The following is an 18,831-nucleotide window of genomic DNA, read 5'->3' on the forward strand; positions in this document are numbered from 1 at the left end:
ACAATAAAACATTGGTCTGGCTCAACAGCTTCTGTGTTAATCTGTAAAGGGAGGAAGTAGTAGTCATCAGTTCTGTTATCAGACAGGGAGAAATTGCAGGCCCTAGAGAAAAAAGGCAATATAACAAAGTGTCTGTGCTGGAGGATTTGGCAGAAGAGTTATAGGCACAGCTTATATACGCAAAAGATTTCTTGTGGTATAGGGCATAGTTGGCCTTTCCTCTCTGTTGGGGAAAAGCACTGTTGTGGTTGATATAATTGCACCTGCACCTCTGAGCTTTCCCTCCGAACAGCCATGGCTTTCGCAGAGGCAGCCGAGAGGTGAACAGTTCACTCACCCCGAGCCAGAGGGGTGGCTTCTTGCTTGGGCCCTCCCATGCCCAGGCTCCAGAGTGCCCACAGGGCTGTCTGCCCAGGGCAGCGTTGGGGATGGCTAGGAGTTACTCCCTGAGGCGTGTTTGCATCCCTCTGGCCCATGCTCTGGGTGACCCTGCGTGTGCAGGGGGTTGGACTAGATGATCCCTAGAGGTGCTTTCCAACCTTAAGGATTCTATGATTCATGATCCTGCCCTTAACAGGATCAGTAGAGCAACTGCTTTAATGCTTTAATTTCTATCCTAGTCCATTTCTTTTTGTCATAAATGACTTTGGAGTTTAAAAACTTAACAAAATACAGCCTTCTCGCCTGTAAAGTCTGTGTAGGCTTCCAGAAAGTAGGTGTTTGCATCCATATCCCATAATCTGTGCTCTGTTTTGCTTACTGCTCTTCTACTTCTGTGTTAAAATGTAATCAAAGTCACTGGGACTTCAGTGGACCTGAACTTGTTGATTAGACCTGGATAACCTAGACAAATTCTTGTAGGAATGAAAGCATTTATGACGACTACCCGGCATTTTTTCTGTGCCCTTCTTTATGTACTTGTCACTGCATTTTCCCACATCAATCTCATAAAACATTCTTTTGCTCCTGGTTGAAATATTGATATTATCCTACAGCAAAGATAAAAACACATCACCGAGCAATATGGCTTGGTGATAGAATTATCTGAAATACACAGAAATCTCTACTGATGTTTAGGGCTGGCATGGTATTAAACACATTACTTTTGCTGACAGGCATTTTCATTTCCTTGCATCATGCAGGTGATGCAGGGGAATTTGAAGGAAATCTAGTTTTCAGTTCTAGTTCTGTTCAATAAAAAATGTAAAACAGAAATGCAGGCAGATTTGGCAGTGTCTCCCTAAATCAAGAGGAACTCAGTGAAAACTTAAGTAAATCTCAAAAAATACACATGTATTTGTATGTCTATATGTTCATGTGTCTGTTTTTCTATACATCATTACACATATAAAACCTATGATGTTCCATGTTTAACAAACTTGAAAGAACAGAAAATCCAAACTCAAGCAGTCCAAAATCAGCCTCAGTGAATGTCACTTGTGCTCCCTTAGTATGGGCTTTTTGATGTGATCTTAGGTAACATTTACTTACTATTTCCCCGTGAGAAAAGATGAGCTTTTGGGATGAGCCAGTAGTCTGTTCTAAAACTGTCTCGTACGTAGGATCCCGGTGCCGTTTGCGGAAGGGGGATGTGTAGTGAATGCAGCAAGGGAGCCTTGGCAGGGACGGAGGCCTCTGGAGCGAGGCTTTGCTTTCAGGGGTGCTGTCCTGTCTCTTCCCTGGGGGCCACTCTATGATGCTGTGTAAGTTTGAGTCCATTTTTGCTCTGGCTGTCCCCTGATGTTGCTTGGCTTCTTGGTTCCTAACTTAAAATTTTATAGCTTGGATGGCAAGAATGTTGAGTACCGAAAAACCTATTGAGTCAGCACTGAATGTGCTTCAAATGTGTAAGATGCCATATAACGCTAAGCACTCTACGTTTTCAATCTGAAATTGCACATTCAAAACTACTGGGCATTTTGACTTTAATTCCCCTGTTTCCGAGTTCTGCATTTGTAAAATGAGACTATCGTCCCCAAAAGGTGTTGTCCAAATAAATTAGTTTTTGGAAAACAGTTCAGTGCTCTGCTGAGTGGCACCACAGAAAAGCCCATGTGGAAGTAAATTACTCTTCAGAGCAGCATCAGGGCAGCGCCTAGTGCAGGAGAGAGGAGGCACAAACTGAACAACGAAGATAAAAGGTTGTATCAAATAGCTACACCTTCAACAAGCATTATTTTTCCTGTGTCCTGAATTCAGTAAAGGTCATGTCAAAAAGAGTAGCATGTGATCACGTAAGTAGAGGCTATATCAAAATATATCTGAAAAATGGCGACTGCTTTCACATGGTATTTTACAGGAGTTTATACTGAGAAACAATAATAAAAACAATCATTACTGATGGTGGGGTGTGTTATGTGTGAGAGTCTCATCTAATGGCTGGGGTCTAGGATTGAGACTTTTGGGGACCCCTCGTGGTCTCGACTTCCTCTCAGTGCCTCACTAATACTACCCATAAACTGGCAATAATTACTGCTTGCTCTACATGTACTCTGAGATGCTAAATTCCTTTTGGAATGCCTTGATACTGTAAGTTATGACATAAATGCATAGTTTACACTTCTGTACACTTTATTTGTTTGGTCACAGATTTTTGGTGTGCTGTTTTCTTATCTTTATTCTACGTTGTATAATAAAATTGAGTGCTACTTTACTGAATAGACACGGAATAAACCAGGCAGGAAATTTTGTAGATTTTTATACAGCACTTGGTTTAATGGGATGAGGTCTTGTGTGATGTAGAAGGCAGTAGCTTTGGAGGAAGAGGTTATACAGTCTGTTCCTACCACCGCTGCATGGTTTAGAATTCAGCATGAAACTTGCAGGTTTATTAACCAGCAGAGCCTTCTTTTTCTGTAATTGGTTGAGAATTTACAAAACTTTTGTAGACTTTAGCTGAAAATAATGAAGTATTTGTGACTGTAACAGGCCAAATTATCATATGTAGAAAATGAAATGGCTCTGGTACTCCATAGTCTTGTTGGGCAGTTTCCAAAGGAAAAGCTGAGGCTTGCAGAACGTCTTGTGCACGTTCTGCTGAGCCCTAACCCTCTGTAGTTGCACGTTGCCTTGTTTCTGTCAGGTCACAAACTGTGTGTAGGGTGGAACATACGTGGTGCATACCCCTTGCTTCAGGACATTATGGGCATGAAACGTGAGGACTTTCTTACAGCAAGGCTACAGAGGCTTAATGACAGTTTCTGCGGTGGAGAGGCTTTCCTGCTGGATGTGCCCATGGGGTCAATCTCAGCTTGTTTCTCAAGTCGCATTGACAGATGGGGGAAACAAATAATACCGCTCATCAGAAGGTCAAGCACATTTGATGTGCTTCATTCCTAGAAGATGAGAAAATATGTATAATTTTAGAGTTGCTTTTAGAGCAGAATGCAGCAAAGCATGTTAGAAGGACTGCTTACACACCATGTCCAGCCAGACTGGAACCTGTTCACTTTTGAGATCTGTCTGAGAAGCAGCTGTGCGTCTGAGGAAGCACAGAACGGAGGTAGGTGCTTTTAGTCTACTGCGAAGGATCAAGCCAGGTTCTCTTGCCATCCCCTCGAATCCGCCGTACGTGAATACGCAGCATCCGCGTACAGACGTGCCCTGCTGGCAGAGGCTGATCTGTGCAGTGGAGTTACATCGCAGTGCACGTTACCTTTTGTACCAGACACCGTTCAGGTCAGCGCCACTGAGCGTGTGTCTCTGTGCGGCAATTTATACTGTGAGCAGGGTCCCAGGGCACAACGTGGGGGATCGTATGGCTGTAGCTTGTGAAAAGTCTCTATGCACATCCATCATTTTCAAGGCAGCAGGACAGCTCATTCTTTTTGCCAGGCTTTAGCTACAGGAGCTGGATGTGCCTCCTCCTCCGCCTGGGAGCTGCTGTCGGCCGGTCAGCCGGCCGCGCGGGGAGGATTCAGCACGCGGGGGGTCGGTTCTGCAGCCGCCTGGCAGAGCACCAGGCTCGCAGGAGGGCACGGGAGAGCATCGCCTCTTTTAAAATAACTCAGGCTCACCAGCAGACTGGGGTATTGCAAAACAGGAGAGGTAACGCGGCTGCCGTAGCTCATCCTTGTGCAAATGAGATGCCAGCTGGCAATACTGAGGGGGAAGCATTTGGTAGAATAGAGAAAAGCTGTGCGCTACAAGGTAGCGTCTGAGGCTGTGCATGCGCTGCTTTAGCTCCTTGTCCCTTTCTGTTCTGTGAAACAAGGAGAGATGGGAAGGGAGAAAAAAAGGGAGAGAGATGGGAGGTCCCAGGAGAGGGGAGTCAGAGGAAATAGGCTCTTTCCTTAGTTTTAGGTAAGACAAGAAAGAACAAAGGAGAGAAACGTTGCCTAGATAAGTTCTAGCTAGATGAGAAGGGTAGTAATGACCAGGGGAGCCCTAGGACAGCTTTTCTTCAGCTTTTCTTTTCCTCAAGCTAAAGGCAAATAAATGTGTGCTTAAATGTTCATAGTAGTTAAGCACTGCTCCAGGGGAGTAGCATTCTGTTGTATCTGCCTAACAAACACCTGGATGTGCTTTTGCGGAAGGTAGATTTTGAAATAAATATTCACTGATCAAGAGTTCTGGCTGGTCTTTAAATGTGAGGTGCTTTTGTGTTGCTTGTCCATAATTTAATTTTGAGGCCACTGGTGTCTGTTATGTGTCTTAGTCTGAGCTCCTGAAGGCACATAGTGCATCAAAATATCTGTTCATTTAATTTTTCTGAATAATATTTTTCTAGCTGTTACAGATGAAAGCATGAAAACACACCCATAGTTTCCTTTTCTTCTTCCCAGGAGGAGAAGAAGGGATTATGAAGAAATGGTATTATATTTTAAAAAATCTCCATGTTTGCATGACAGAGGCCAGCCTCTCATTTCAGCCTGGAAAGGTTGGTAGTTTTACAAGCCTAAGCTGCTGGATTGCGGCCTGAGAATGGGCTGACAGGGCCATATTGTGTACAAGGAAAATGGCCTTTCCGAGACTTCATTTTTCCAAAGCAGAAGGCCTGTTCTGGTTGGGTATCCAAGCAGACCCAAGAATGTGCTGTAATTAAAGGAGAATTGTGCTCCAGGATTACTTGGAAAGGGTTACTTCCCAGGCAACCCAAGGTTTCCCTTCTGTGATGCCCTGTGTGAATTCAGTGGCTGACTTGATACTCACTTAAGTTGCAGTGTATTTGATTGCCTGTATTCCTGTAGACTGCGTAAGGCCTGAAGAATAAGTTTTGTCTGACCAAATACTATCAAGTTGAAATACCACACATCTCTCGGAGGCAGGATATATTGTAGTGCAGTATACTTCCACCCCTAATTCTGCAGTGTCACTGTTTTGTAGCATAATGTGTGAAACAAACTCTAGGACATGTGTTAATTTCTCTGAGCCCTGTACTTGACTACAAAACAGAATGGGATTCTCCTCCTGACGTTCTAGTAAGACCAGAAATGCAATCTGTAGTCCAGTGGAAAAGTTTTCCTCTTTAGCTATGTCTTTTGCTAGCTCTCTTGTGCAGGGTGGTATCCTGGCGTAAGGGCAAGTGCTGCTGTAGCAGGATGCAGAGCTCTGCTCTGGGTCCCTGCAGCCAGCTGGCCTTGGGGTGGTGAAGGGCAGTGGTCTCAGAGTGCCTTCTTTTTAATTAAAAAAAGAGCAATCCATTTTAGATAAGAGAGGAAAAATATTTGGAAGACTTTTCACTTAATGAAGCTCTTCCGTGACATTTAGACACATTTATACAAGTTAAAAAGGAATTTGGCACCTTCCCACCTCGCTCAGCAGGCTTAGAAGACAAAAAGCAAATAAAAAGACAAGATTACTTGATATGTTGCTTTGTTTTGTTCACATGAAATGTTGTGCCCATTGATGTTGGCTAAGAACTATTACATTCCACAAAGGGCCTTGACAGAGGAGTCATATTCAGTCAGGGCCAGGGCTTGCTCTCTAATGAGCAAAGATAATTATTGTGCCAATCTCTGATTGCTTTTAACTAGTTACATTTAATCTGAGGAAAGATAGGAGCATCTACTGTGTAATGTAGACTCGAGAGCAGGGCCAGCAGGTGTAACAGAGTAATCACACTGAAGGATTTGTTCATTATTTCCCAGAGAGACAGGGGAAAAATCTTTCTGTCACTGTCTCCCTCTCCACTTTTCTTAAGTTCAGCTTGTGCAGTCTCTCCGTAATGGCCCCACTTCTCTGAGCACCTTTAGGTCCCATCAGAAATACTCTTGACAAGCATTTATTGCTGGATTTGACAGCCAAGTTCTCTCTCGCCCCCTCTTACTATTTGAAATGGAAAATCTGAGGTGTGTTGGATGGGAATCTGAGAATGTGCACTGTGCTCTGAGGCATCTGTTCCCTTGGCTGTAGAGCTGTGTGGTGCCGTGGTTGTTCGTGTGCATTTTTGTACATTTTGGAAGGTCTCTATAGATGTGCGTACACCTGTTTGGGTACGTATGGGTCCACGTGCATGTGCCTTTTCTGTGGAGACGCGCAGCTGCGCGTCCTAGGGCTGTGGACAGAGAAGCACGTGCTTTTGCGGGTGTTGGCTTTTACACTGCATTCCTGTTTGCAGGCTTGTGGCTTCTGGCTATATGGGGTCGCTAAGCCATCCAAGCCGACTTGGAAGAACAGAAGTCATTAAGTTGCACTATTGCCTCTGAGGGGAGAACTCTGTGACTAAATCATGTTGATGTTCAGTGTCCAGCTAGCTGAAACAACTGTTAAAACGGATGCATCTAATTTTAGCTTTTGAAATACCTGGACAAAATACTGGCTGTGTTTCAGTGTCTTGCTTGGAGAGAAGGCAGGTGGCATTCTCTGAACACACCGCTATTGAATTATAGAGCCCTATTAATATTGGAGAGTCACCTTAACTTAGTTTTCTCAACCTCCTAACAAGGACACTTTGGAAGGAACTGGAGAAGAATGACAGAATACCTTGAATAAGCCAAAAGGAAAAGAGATCGCAGGGTGTATGAATCTAGCAAGATCACTTTAATCAATGTAGGTTCATCTGTGCTACCCATCATTTTGCTGACTGTTTGTATTTCTTTTTCTTAGGTGACTTGTGGCATGAATGTTCTACCTATATTGCTTTAAACAAAGGAATACTCCACTGAAGTGGAGATTATATGTACATTTAAATAAACCAGTACATGAGAGATACAGAACACTTTAAAGAGTCACCATCAACTCTGCTTTCAAAACTTTATTTTTGTTGCAAAATCAAGCAGTCCAACTTGAGGCATGCTGGAAGTAAATGTTATGTCTTCCTCCTTCTGCTTTCTGTCTCTATCAATCTCTAATACAGGATCATGTTATTGTGAACTCCTGATTCGTTTGTGAGGCAGAAACATTAATTAAATGAAACACATCTATACAATTGGAAAATTCTGTTGTCTGTGAAGGCTCTGTTTTAGTCACTATGAAAGTTGCTATTTCTGTTGCTATGAATATTATGCGTGGGAATAGTGAAGAGGAGCGAGGGGTTTAATAATTTAAGAACTTGAGTGCCACCTTAGTTAATTTGGTTCTCTTGTGTCTAGTAGAGAGTTCTAGAGTGATAGTTGCTTCCAGAAAGCACCTCAGTCGCTTGACACTCACCCACCGTGTCAAGCTGTATTGCTCTAGCACTCAGTGTGCTGTAGCAGCGAGGATGCTGGATAACAGAAATAGCGGATTGGTGCTGGTGTATATTTTTCTATTGGTCTGTTGGCATCCTCAAGAGTGATGGCTTTGAAAGCTGCTCCCTATATGTGGTGGACTGTGGATCCCTGTAACCTACACTAGAAAGTGCAGTGAGGGGGTAGGTAGCATGTTTTAAAATAGAGACATTTTATTCACATTCCTTAGTGCATCATCTGATCGTGCTGAGGAAGACGTAAGTAAGATCCTGCTCCTCCAGATGTCAGCTATTTAGAGAGACACATACCAGAAGTTCTGTGGACAGCAAATGACGGAATCCCATGTAGGATGCTCCTCTTTAGCAAGAAAAGAAATGTGGGTGAGCAGGTGGCTGCGGCTCAGGTGTGTTCAGGTGCAGCATGTGCAGGGCCGTCACAGAAATGGGAGACGGAAAGGGCTAAAAATGGGAGTGAATAAAGGTAGAAATAGCTGCTAAATGCCAGCTGCCCTGCTTGGACAGTGTGGGGTTGATGTCTGCAGTAGTCTCAGTACTTTGTTTAGTCCAATTTTAATCTTTCAAGTTTTTTTAATGCCTTTACTTATTTTGCAACATAGCCTAAACTATGATGAGGACTGTATAAATGTCTGGGTATGTATTATTTTCAGCCTTTAACTAGAAACCAAAGTAAACACTATAATGAGACTGATTTATTGAAGTATAGGTTGGTGGAAAGAAAAAAAAAAAAGATCTTCCCCTGTTGAGAGCAGAAGTTGTTCAGGGGCATAATTTTTAGATGAGGATTTTGCAGAGCACTCTAAAGCTTAGCAGTGTTTTTGGGGAGGGAAGACTTGCAGATCCCAGAAATCACAGGTTGTTTTAGGAACTCCTCTCCAGTGACAGGGATGCAGACTCTAATGCCCCATCCTGTCAGGAAAGGCATTTGAGTCTGCATCCTGCATATTCCTGAGGAATGCCCTAGCTTCAGACCTAGCAGGACAGTCTTCTTGCTCACTACATAGCTAAGTCTTTAATGGTTTCTAGCAATGTGAAGTGGCTTCAGCTGAAGAGAAAGAGGGGCTGTCAGCTGATCATTAGGGTCTTTGGCCAAAAAAGTAGAGAGGAAACTCTTGTGAAAGTGCCTGAATCAAAGAGGATCAAGATTTTCCACCTGTGTCCCACTTGGCCCATTAGCTAGTTGGGGTCACTCTTTATTTTGATTATTTTCTTTCTTTGGAAGGTATTAATTTTGAATTAGTTCGAACTTGAATGAAAAAAGAAACAACTAGCAAAGTCTCCATTTTCTTCATGACTAATTCTATGAATAAGATTCATTCTTTGTTTGAGTCAGAGGTAAGAAAAAGAAAAGCTGGATATTTGAAAATGACTTGGCAGTGAAAATTGGTCCAATTTTCAAAAATGTTCACTTTGTTTTGAAGATCAGATGACAAATGATGGGAATAATGCTTTAATGTGGATCTCAGGCTCCTATTCTAAATAAAGCCACTTAGATTTCTTTCTCTTCATATTTGATCTTTATAAGGTGTTGGAAAACCTTGGATAATAGGAATGCTTTCCTATAAATTACTGCTAGTTAAAGAAATGGCACTGAGGATGAAATCATGCACGTTCTTACAGTGGTCATAGAACTGGTCCTGCTAACACACCAGTTACCTTCAATCCTGTCTCGTATCTATGAGTGGAAGATGGTTCCAAGACAAACTCTTTTATCCTGTTTAAATCTAAGCAGCGAAATTTCAGGCATTTTCTCTGCTTTTGTTTTCCTCCAGAGACGCAGGAAATGTAATGCCTTCCTACTGTTGAAATGTATTTTCCTGCTACTTTGAACTGTATTGGGTAATTTCTTTTTCTTTCCCCCTGCAATTTTGGTTAAATGGCTGGCTGTGGTACTGAAGTAATGTTGCAGGTGGGAAGGGAGAGGCAGTCTTCCTGTGTTTGTATTCTAGCTGGTCTAGATCGTGTTGCCAGACCTGGATGAGATCTTTTGTTTCCAGTGGCGAATGATGCTTGATCGCAGTGGCGCAGAATTACTCACCTCTGAAGGTTTCCTGCTGCTTCTGCTATTTCTGTCATCCTTTAACTGAAACAGGCTTCATTACCATATATATGTAGTACAGATCTAAGACACTCAAGTATGTGTCTTTCATACAGTAGTGTTTGGGTCTACTACTGAAAAAACACCCTCAAGCATCCTTTGTGCAAAATGGTTCTTCTAAGCTGCAGCGTAGCCTACGGTGAGGCGCTAACAGGCTGCGCCCTCAGCAGTGCTTAAGGCCACGCTAGGGTAAAAGTGCAGCCTTATTTTCACTCTGGTTTTCTAAGGAAGTGAAGCTTCTGGAATCACTCTGGCCATTGCCCTGCTGGTCCGCTGGTCTGCAAGCACCAAATTTAAGAACGGGCTCAACCCCTTCTTTTCAAGATAGTCCTGAATATCAGATGCCCTCTTTTTATCTGCCCGCTGTTAAGTTCCTGAAGACACATCCAGTGTGAGGGGTGGTGGTGGTAAGGAACATCTCGGTGCAGGAGATGTGTTATACTGAGTGCTTGTCTGTCTGCCTGTTAGTGCTTTCCATCTCATTTAGGTTTTTTGGTGACTTGCTCTGTCGCAGAGTAGCTAGGTCTTGACCCCTGTGAAGGAGGAGATCAGAATACTGAAGCCAAGGGAGCAACAGCATGATTAAGAGTTAGTCATTGTGAAGACTACTCAGTTCCATTTCATCTTCATGGTACTCACCATGCTTCTGCCGCTGTACTTACAGAGTCAATGACAGAGCGTGTTGCCCTCCTCCGAGTGCTCAATTTCGGTGACTGATAAAAAGAATGCATCGAATGGCCAAGAGGGGAGAGGTGCAATGTGCCATCTAGTTAAAACTGTGCAGATCTAGCTGTAACTGAGGGGGTGACTGAAGGGATGAATTCATCAGGAGTGCGAATGGCTTTCACAAGACCAAAACCAAGTAAGTTCAGAAGGAATGGAAAAGTGATCCTCTATGTGACCTTCCTCTGTGGGTTACCCTGGTGTTTTCCTATTTTTCCCCCTTTTGTGATTTCTTCCATTGTCCCCATTTGGCAGTCTGAGGAAGAGATTAAGAGGCTGCAGAGAGGGAAAGCCAGAAATATGTGTGTGCGCATGTACATGTTTGCATGTGTCTGACTACTTTAAATGTAATCCCTACATCCCTATCAGTAGCTTTTTCCCCTGACACTGCAATGAGTAGCTGGAGCTTTTGTTGGTCCCGTCCAATAAATAGCAGACGTTCGTGTTGGGAGCAGTTTGTGCCTTATCTGTTGCGCCCAGCCTAGCAGTAAGGGAGGGAGCACGTTGCTCCTTCCCCTGCTTTGTTTCTGCTTCCCGATTTTCACAGCCGCCTGGTGCCCAGCGCGGCTCCCTTCCTGATGTTTGTGCCTGCTCTGGGGTTAGTCTGCACCGCTCCAGTGGGGTTTTGTTGCTGTTGGGTGCCTTCCCAGCCTCCCGCACACACACACGCATTCCTCGTTGTGTCGCTCAGGTATGCGAGTGCCGGCTGATGGGAAGTGCTCAGTTGGAGGGAACGGGCTTTCTACATCCATGTGACGGTGCTCACGGTGAATCACAGGCAGGATGGGAAATGGGACGAGACAAGGAAACTGCTGGTGTCTCAGGGGACCTGCAGCTCTGGAGGAGCATGTGGGCTGGAGTGGAACCGGAGGCCCTGGGGAAGGGGAGTGGCTGCTTCTCTGCAGAGACTGAGGCGCTTTTAGAGGGTTCACATCCCTTCCATTTAGTCTCGCTGTTGTGCCATTTGTTGAGCTTCTCTACTAGAGGGCGAATGTATCCAAGTCCTCTGCAATGGACCTCGGCTTTCGCTCCTGCCTGCCTTGTTGGTTTGTGTGGGGGCCTGAGAAGCCAACAAGCGGCACAAGGCCTGTCCTCAGCACACAACAGATGGTTCATATTGTCCTGTCACTAATCTAAACTATTTCAACTGAATGTGAGTGGCCTGAGCTGCCTTTCTGGAAAGATGTAAAACCTATTAACCAATCTAAAAGAAAAATGCTGAAGACCCTGTGGATCAAGGCGTAGCCATCCTTTTTTTAATGTTACAGAGTGTAATGGGAGGTTTCTAGCAAGTTCCCCTTTTCTGCAAGGGAGACAAAAACCATACAAGAATAGTAAACAGCATCTGTGGTAAACAGCATCACAAAATAATTGTTCTTCTATGTGCAGTACTCATGGGAGTTTATCTGGAGACTTTATGCAGACACCGTGGTATTGCACTTCAAGAAAAATGTAGATATTTGGAAAAGGTGTCTAGAAAAATGGCAGTAATGATCAAAGTTTAAAAAACATAGATCTCAGAAAAGTGAAAAAAAAAGGGGGGGGGGCAAACAAAAAAACTTTGTCTAGAGAGGAGGGACATAACAGCAGTCCTCACATATACCAAAGGCTACTGCAAAGAAGGGCATAATATTTCTAATGCAGTAGAACAAGAAATAATGGACAGTGGTGTTGCAACTGAATGTGCATGCATGTATATGTATGTTTATAAATACATATGTATTAATGAATTGAAGATTGCTATGATGGGATTATTTAAAAGGCTGCTAAATCAGACCAGATTTTAACTTCAAAGCAAACCTTTATTAAATTCATTTATTAACAACGCACTTTGTTAATGGTTAGTTCTTCATTATTACTTATTACTTCATATGAAACCTTACTAGTCTGCAACACAGCTTAACAGTGTGTATGCAGTACTGCAGAGCCGCTGCTGTGCGGTTAGCCCAGGGCTGGGGTGGTCTTAGTTGCAGATGGCAAGGTGACCAGGTCTGAGAGCCCCTGGGAGACATATGGCAGAAGCTGGAGTTGCTGTAGGCCTGTTCTTCTTGCAGTTTTATTGCTCATGCATAACGTTTTAATGCTGCATGCCCCACTTCCAAAGGGGAGATCTCAATTGCTAGTAGTACTGTTCTTGGTTTTATCAGTCATCCTTGCATATTTAATAGGATTCCCTGCCTATTTGCAGTCTCTTACGCTTACCTTGTCCCTTGTGTTGAAGCTTTTTGTTACTGCAATGCCTCCTGTGAGCTACTAAGCATGTCCTGTTTGCTCTTTTGGTGGTCCTGTTGCACACATTCTTAGGAGAAATGTTTATTCTTACCATCTCAGTGTTGCAACATATTGACGTGCGGTTCTTAGCTACACTATTTTGGTACGCCCATATGCTTGGGCTCAGGGCAAGCCACTATTAATTACATCCTCATTAATACACTTGTATAAATGTCACAAGCCACTGCTTTGACTGCAGCAGATTCTCAAAAAAGGAGGTTTCTAATGATAAAGAATGTTAAGCACAGGTGTATATTGCAGGCAGAGGCATTGGCTGTTCATTATTGCAAAATAGATGGCAGTAACAGGAATGTTGTAGTTTAAGTTCGTTCTGTCGTGTGAAGAATGGGCTGGATATCCTCTTAAAGTTCCTACCTATCTTGTTCTTTATGAGGCTCGTTACTAGGAGGGAAAGTTTCTGCCCTGTCTGAGAACAAACGGACTGTGTACAGTGTACCAGACCCCACAAGATGTGAAAACATTGCTTCCTTTGGATGAGGAGGGGGCCATCTAATGGGCTCACTTACTAAGTCGGTTTTCCACAGACTGTGCGGCATGGGCTCTCTCAGGGTTAAAAGCAGAAGACTCATTCCCCACAGTCTCTCCCTTTATCCTTACATTTTTCAGCTTTGGCTCCTCTGACCTTCTTTTTCTGTTCATCTTCTGCACACTGACAAGGTATACATCTTGGGAAATTACACCTATCAGCAGCTCCCACACGAGCAGGCTTGGCCGCAGGAGACACTTCACTCTTTGTCTGGCTGGCAGTGAGACACTGGTGTCATTGAAAGATTTTCCCCCTACACCCTTCTTTGCTTTTCTTTCGATTCTCTTTTCAGCATTCGGAAGACTACAGCAAGCACCAGTCACCTGGCAGTTATTGCTGAGAGATGAACAGGTGATTACAGGCAAAAGCCAGGCAAGATGATAGGTGGAAGAGAGGAGAGAAGCAGAGGGGAGCCTCCGCACAGCGTCTGTTAGAGCCCTCTCTTCATTAGAACAGAGGCCAGTTTAAAGGAGCAAAAGCAACTGTTTTTTTTTTTTTTTTTTTTTTTTTTTCAGCTTTGCCTTTCTATGTCAGGCAAGATTTCTTTGAGTGAAGAAGGAAAGTAAGTCTTCCTTTTGCTGTCCTGGGTAAAATTAAAATAATTCTCTATTTACTCTGACTTTAACTCTGTCTATTGCCTGTCTCTTTCTAATTCAGTCTTTCAGGTGCCATTTAAGTATTACAATTCAGAGCTCATCAGAAATAATCTCCCAGCAATCATCTTCCACACTGAGAATTTGTGACATAAATGTTAGTTCTGTGTGGTTGATATTTAGCACTTGTGTGTGCAGTGCCGGGCTGGTAGAGCCTGAAGATCGAAATCCTTTATTAACCTCCGGAACAGATACAGCCAGGACAGGGGTAGGTCACACACTCTGCTCATGTGTGTCTCCTTTTGCTGCTCTGAGCGTCACTAAGGGCCAGGGCTTGTGGCAGCCTGGATTCCCAGCAAGGCTCATACTCCGAGTAAGGTCTGCTGCTGTGGATTTGCCTCTCTGCCATCAGCACCTCCTGGCATCAGTTGCCAGGTGTTACACTAGAGATGAGTTTGGCTCATAATAAAATCACCCGAATTGCAGAGTTGATTAAAAAGCCTGCTACCCCTACTAAGGTGTTTTTAAGAGTAATAGAAAAGAGTTCAGTGCAAGCGATAAAATTTCCTTTCCTCATTCATGATTACATCATCGTTGATGGTCAGCCAAGCTGAGCAGCAGGCCACCCCAATTCCTTCCAACCTGGCCATTCTTCTAAATCATTCAGTATTTCTGAGCCTGTTAAAACTTTTAATATAAAAGCACATGGTCTTAAACGCTACAAGCAGTGGAAGTACCTGACGTGAGCAGCTTTCATTGAGCCTAGCTTATGCTGAGAGTGCAAGGCAGAGATGCCGTTCCAGCCTCCTGGAGGGAAGAGCTGTGCAGCCGTGCAGCACCGCTCTGCTCCTGTGCCAAGAGAGCCTCCAGCTGCGGGCGGGCGGGCGGGAATCTCCTCAGCCCCTTGTAGTGAAGTGTCTGCGAGACGGGGAGGAGCTGCAGCTGTGTGAATGGCAGCAGCTTCTCCTGATGGGTGAAGTACACCAAAGACAGACAGCCCTTACTCAATGCAAAGTAAATTAGTAATCACTGATCTGGTAGGCAGGGCCACAGTGTTAGAAGGAGCTTCTTAATTTCTAGAGGCAACTTTCAAGATGCTTGTGGGGGTGATGTGCAGATAGCACAGGGTATCTGTGTAGCACAGTTAGACAACACAGGAGACTTCTGAGTGTGGAGCTGAAAGCAGCTGTACAAGTCACTTGTGTATTAAGTCACTACTGCTAGTACCAAAAGTCATTTCATAGGTTCACTGACAAGCAAGACTAAGCCGAATAGGCACAGTTTGCTTGCAAAGCTGACCCAACATATGTTGTGCCATGCCTTCTTTCCCAGGAAGTCCATAAGCTTTTCAAGGAAGGGTCTGTATACTTTTGTATATTTATATAGCGCTGAGTGTACTAGATTGTCCTCTATCCATTACTGTTGTAAACATGGCCAATTCTGGCATGTTATTGTCAATTTGAGCCAAGTTCTGACATTACTTGTTTTTTTTTTTCCAATTATAAATTGACTAATGCTTATCAAAATAGGATATACTGTTGTATTTATTTCTCCCTCCGAATTTGTGCTTACTTGTTTCCTCTAATGTACAATTGGAAGTGTGATATCTTAGAAAATGCAACTTTGCAAGATTTCTGGCCATTAAATAGGACACTTGATGGAATGGAATTTGTGCGTCTCATCCTCTGTCAAAGCTCTCAATGGTTACTATTGCCTTGGGCTAACTTACTGTTAGGCTGGGCTAACTGGTTGTAATGAGCTGGCATCTCCCTTCTCAATAACGAACACCAAGGGCTTGATCCCCTTCACTGATGTCAGTCCACTGGCTCTGTTGAATTGACTCACCCTGACATAAATGAGAGAGCTCTTAAAGCTTCTCTATTAGTTGCTTATTGCAAACCGTGGTACACTGAGACAGCGCTGGAAAGTGATTAGGGGCAGTCCTGGATCTTGGGTAACAGGCATATTCTGCTGCTTTTGTAGGTAAGAGGACTTACTGGATGCTCAAGAAGAACACAGAAGCCCTGAAAATAGATTGTTTCTCTTCCTGATATAGAATAAAAGCGAGAATTGTGGAGGCTGCAGCTACCTGCTTATACCCAGCAGGAGTATCGCACGGTGGCAGCTTTGCCAGGGGTCTGCAGTGCTGCCGTGGGGCAGCCCTCCCATCTGCCTCAGGATGAGAGGATACTGTGATTCTTCAGCCTTGCTGGGTCTCACCTCTCTGGTGAGACTGCCCGCAGAGAGGAGGTTAGGGCATGGACGGGGAGCACCATAGACTGGTCTCAGAGCAGTTAATTCTTCCTGTGCTTAGGAAGTGTAAGCGTTTTGGTCACTGCAGGTCTCGGCAGCATCTGAAGTAGCTTGCGAAAGGTAAAGGTGTCTCAGGCCAGCCCTAAGCCCTCGGAAGCGTGCAAACCTGCCTGCTGTTTGTTTTAAGACTGTTTTAAGATTGTAAGTGGAAACTCTTTTCATCCTTCTTCTTGCAAAAGTACTTTTAAGGAAATGAATAGGGCTATTTTGAACTTTGCAAGAGACAGCTGAATTTTGGGAAAAGCTTCTGGATTGTAGCCAGCTCTAGCTTACCTTATTCTCTTATTATATAGCAATGAACTGGCTAATGCCAAAGCTTCTACCAGGTGGAATCAAAGCTGCCTATCCCTCTGCTATCCCCTATACTGCTAAAACCTAATAGAGATTCCCTTTTGGGTCCACTCTTAGAGGTCTGTGATTTTGGAGGCAAGTTGATTGCCTTTTCAGTCCAGAGTGCAGCAAAGTAATTGATGGCTAAGATGTAATAGGAAATACAAAGTCAGACTTGATGGCATAAATAAGAATACAAACTTTTCCAGAACTCTAAATCAGTTGGATCTCTTTCTCTTAAAACTTAAACATTTATTGTTTTTCATTTCTGCAGAATACTGTGGCCCTCTGTTTTTCAGTAAAAGACACCACTCTATAATGAATAAAGCTACTTTTCTAACATCTGGAGGAGGCCAGTTAGGATGGGAACCATTACACTTTACAGCACCCATCCCAGTTCTGAAGATGTAAGGGCATTTAGAAAGACTCTATATTTATCCAGATGAGCTAAACTAATCGGAAAATGATGCCTCTTTTGAAGTAATTACCTTGTGAATAACATTGCAGAAATTTGACTTTTGGCAATAACCTTACCCTTGCTACCAAAAAGGGGAAACTGCAATTGAAATTTGCCCTCTTCCTGCATTGGTGCTGCTAAATAAATGAGTTGTCTGTGAATTACAGTGCAGTAAATATATCTACTGGCACCTAATAAAGCAAGGCAGAGTGAAGTTCTAGTACTTTATGGTGTCACCAGAACCCTGTGATGTATTTATAACCTGCTTCACAGCCTTTCCTTTTTATGTTTATGTTGTATTTGTGCAGATTGGCTGTTTTTTTGCCTTTCTCCTCCTTACTCAAGGCAGTTTACCCAGGTAGTTTGTAGCAAAGTAGGGTTTTGCTCCAGTTCAGGGGCTGCTGGGCCTCCCTGCTTTGGGCCAGGGCATCTTGAGGTGATATTGGTCCCCTTGGGTTACCCCATCCTCTGAGCCTGGTGTTTACTGGCTCCTCTGTTGATGGGGGTGGGCTGGGGCCAGAGTGAGAGAGCTGAGAAGTAGCAATGGTTTGTTTTGTAGCTCGGACATTTATTTCCCATTGAGGGTAGCGCAAGATGTGGCAGGTGTGATTGGGGCAAAAGTAAGAAGAGAAGATATGTTTTATGAGGCTGTTAAGTTGGACTTGAGAATCAGAGGATGCTGGTGTAGTTTAGATAACAAGGAATGACACTCCTGTTTTCTCTTTCAGCAACAGACAAATAGTTTTAGGAGAGAGGGGGGCTGTCCAGCCAGCTCCTCTGCTGTTTCCCTTAGAGCTGTACTTTCTAAGGCATGTATTTTCTGTATGTATTAGTGAAACTTTCACTGCAGCCTTCTGGAGGAGCAGCATCAAGTCTTCAATTTTCAGATTTGGAGTCCCTTTTCAGACATTGATCGTGTAATTGATGCGTGTGTCCTTTTGGTAATGCTGTAGCCAGAGAAAAAGAAGGGGAAATGATGGGGACACAGATCTTCATTGCATCCTGACAAGTAGCTGGGTTGAAAATAACTACCTGGGTCAAAGCAGATATTCTGTTTTCAAAATAAGTTATTCAGTGATTTCTACTTCTATCTGGGCAGAATTCGGGGCTGGGAACAGTTGTCTTGCAAAGCTGCCACTGCTCCGTGCTCTGTGCACCTGCACCACAGCCTTTGACTGCATGACATGTCCTGGGGGACAGCTGATGCTCATAATTTAAGTTTAAAAATGGCCACCAAATCAGCCAAATGTATAAGCTAACAAAGTCTATGAGAAAGAATTGGGAATCTTGGTATCTGGTCCATTTTGCCCATGTCTGTCAGTCATTCACTGACCTAACACCCCTGCCTCTGTTTCCTTATCTGCAGAATGACAAAGTAATACCTAAAGCCGTAGTAATAAAATACAGCTTCATTAATAAAAGCTGCGAAAGCACATGGAGATCTTTGGGTGACAGGTGTTGGATAAATTTGAAACTAATATTCTCGCTTTTCAGCTTTACCGTCCGCAGTCATTGATTAGCTCTGGCAAAACACAGGAATATTTCTGGCTGTTCTAGCTACTGATTCGGATGACTTAAAACTACAGCGAAGGTTACTAGAAAATAAATTAGAAGCACTTTGGGCTCAGGTAGAAGGTTATTACAGGTTAGTGATGCTTGCCCTGTACTGAATCCAAACTGATTTCCAAGAACACTGAATAGAGAATCAGTGTTAGAGAGATATATGTGAAATGAGAAGAGCCGAGCACATTCTGATGCCGGTTTGTGTGTCTACTGCCGGGATCCCATGAGAGGAACTAGCTTAGTGGTGGTAAATGCCTTTGTTGCACCAGGGATAAGTGAAGGAGAGGGAGGCAGCACGATGCAAGGTGA

General features: G+C 43.7%; 1 protein-coding gene across 9 annotated transcripts in view; it reads left to right on the top strand.

Annotated features, from left to right (window-relative positions):
* NRXN3 (neurexin 3) overlaps positions 1 to 18,831 on the top strand; it is a 901,920-nt gene that overhangs the window by 534,838 nt on the left and 348,251 nt on the right. The window lies entirely within an intron of this gene.

This window comes from Tinamus guttatus, unplaced genomic scaffold (genome assembly GCF_059628265.1).
Source record: "Tinamus guttatus ecotype Peru unplaced genomic scaffold, ASM5962826v1 Tinamus_guttatus_pri_ptg000327l, whole genome shotgun sequence".
Lineage (NCBI taxonomy): Eukaryota > Metazoa > Chordata > Aves > Tinamiformes > Tinamidae > Tinamus > Tinamus guttatus.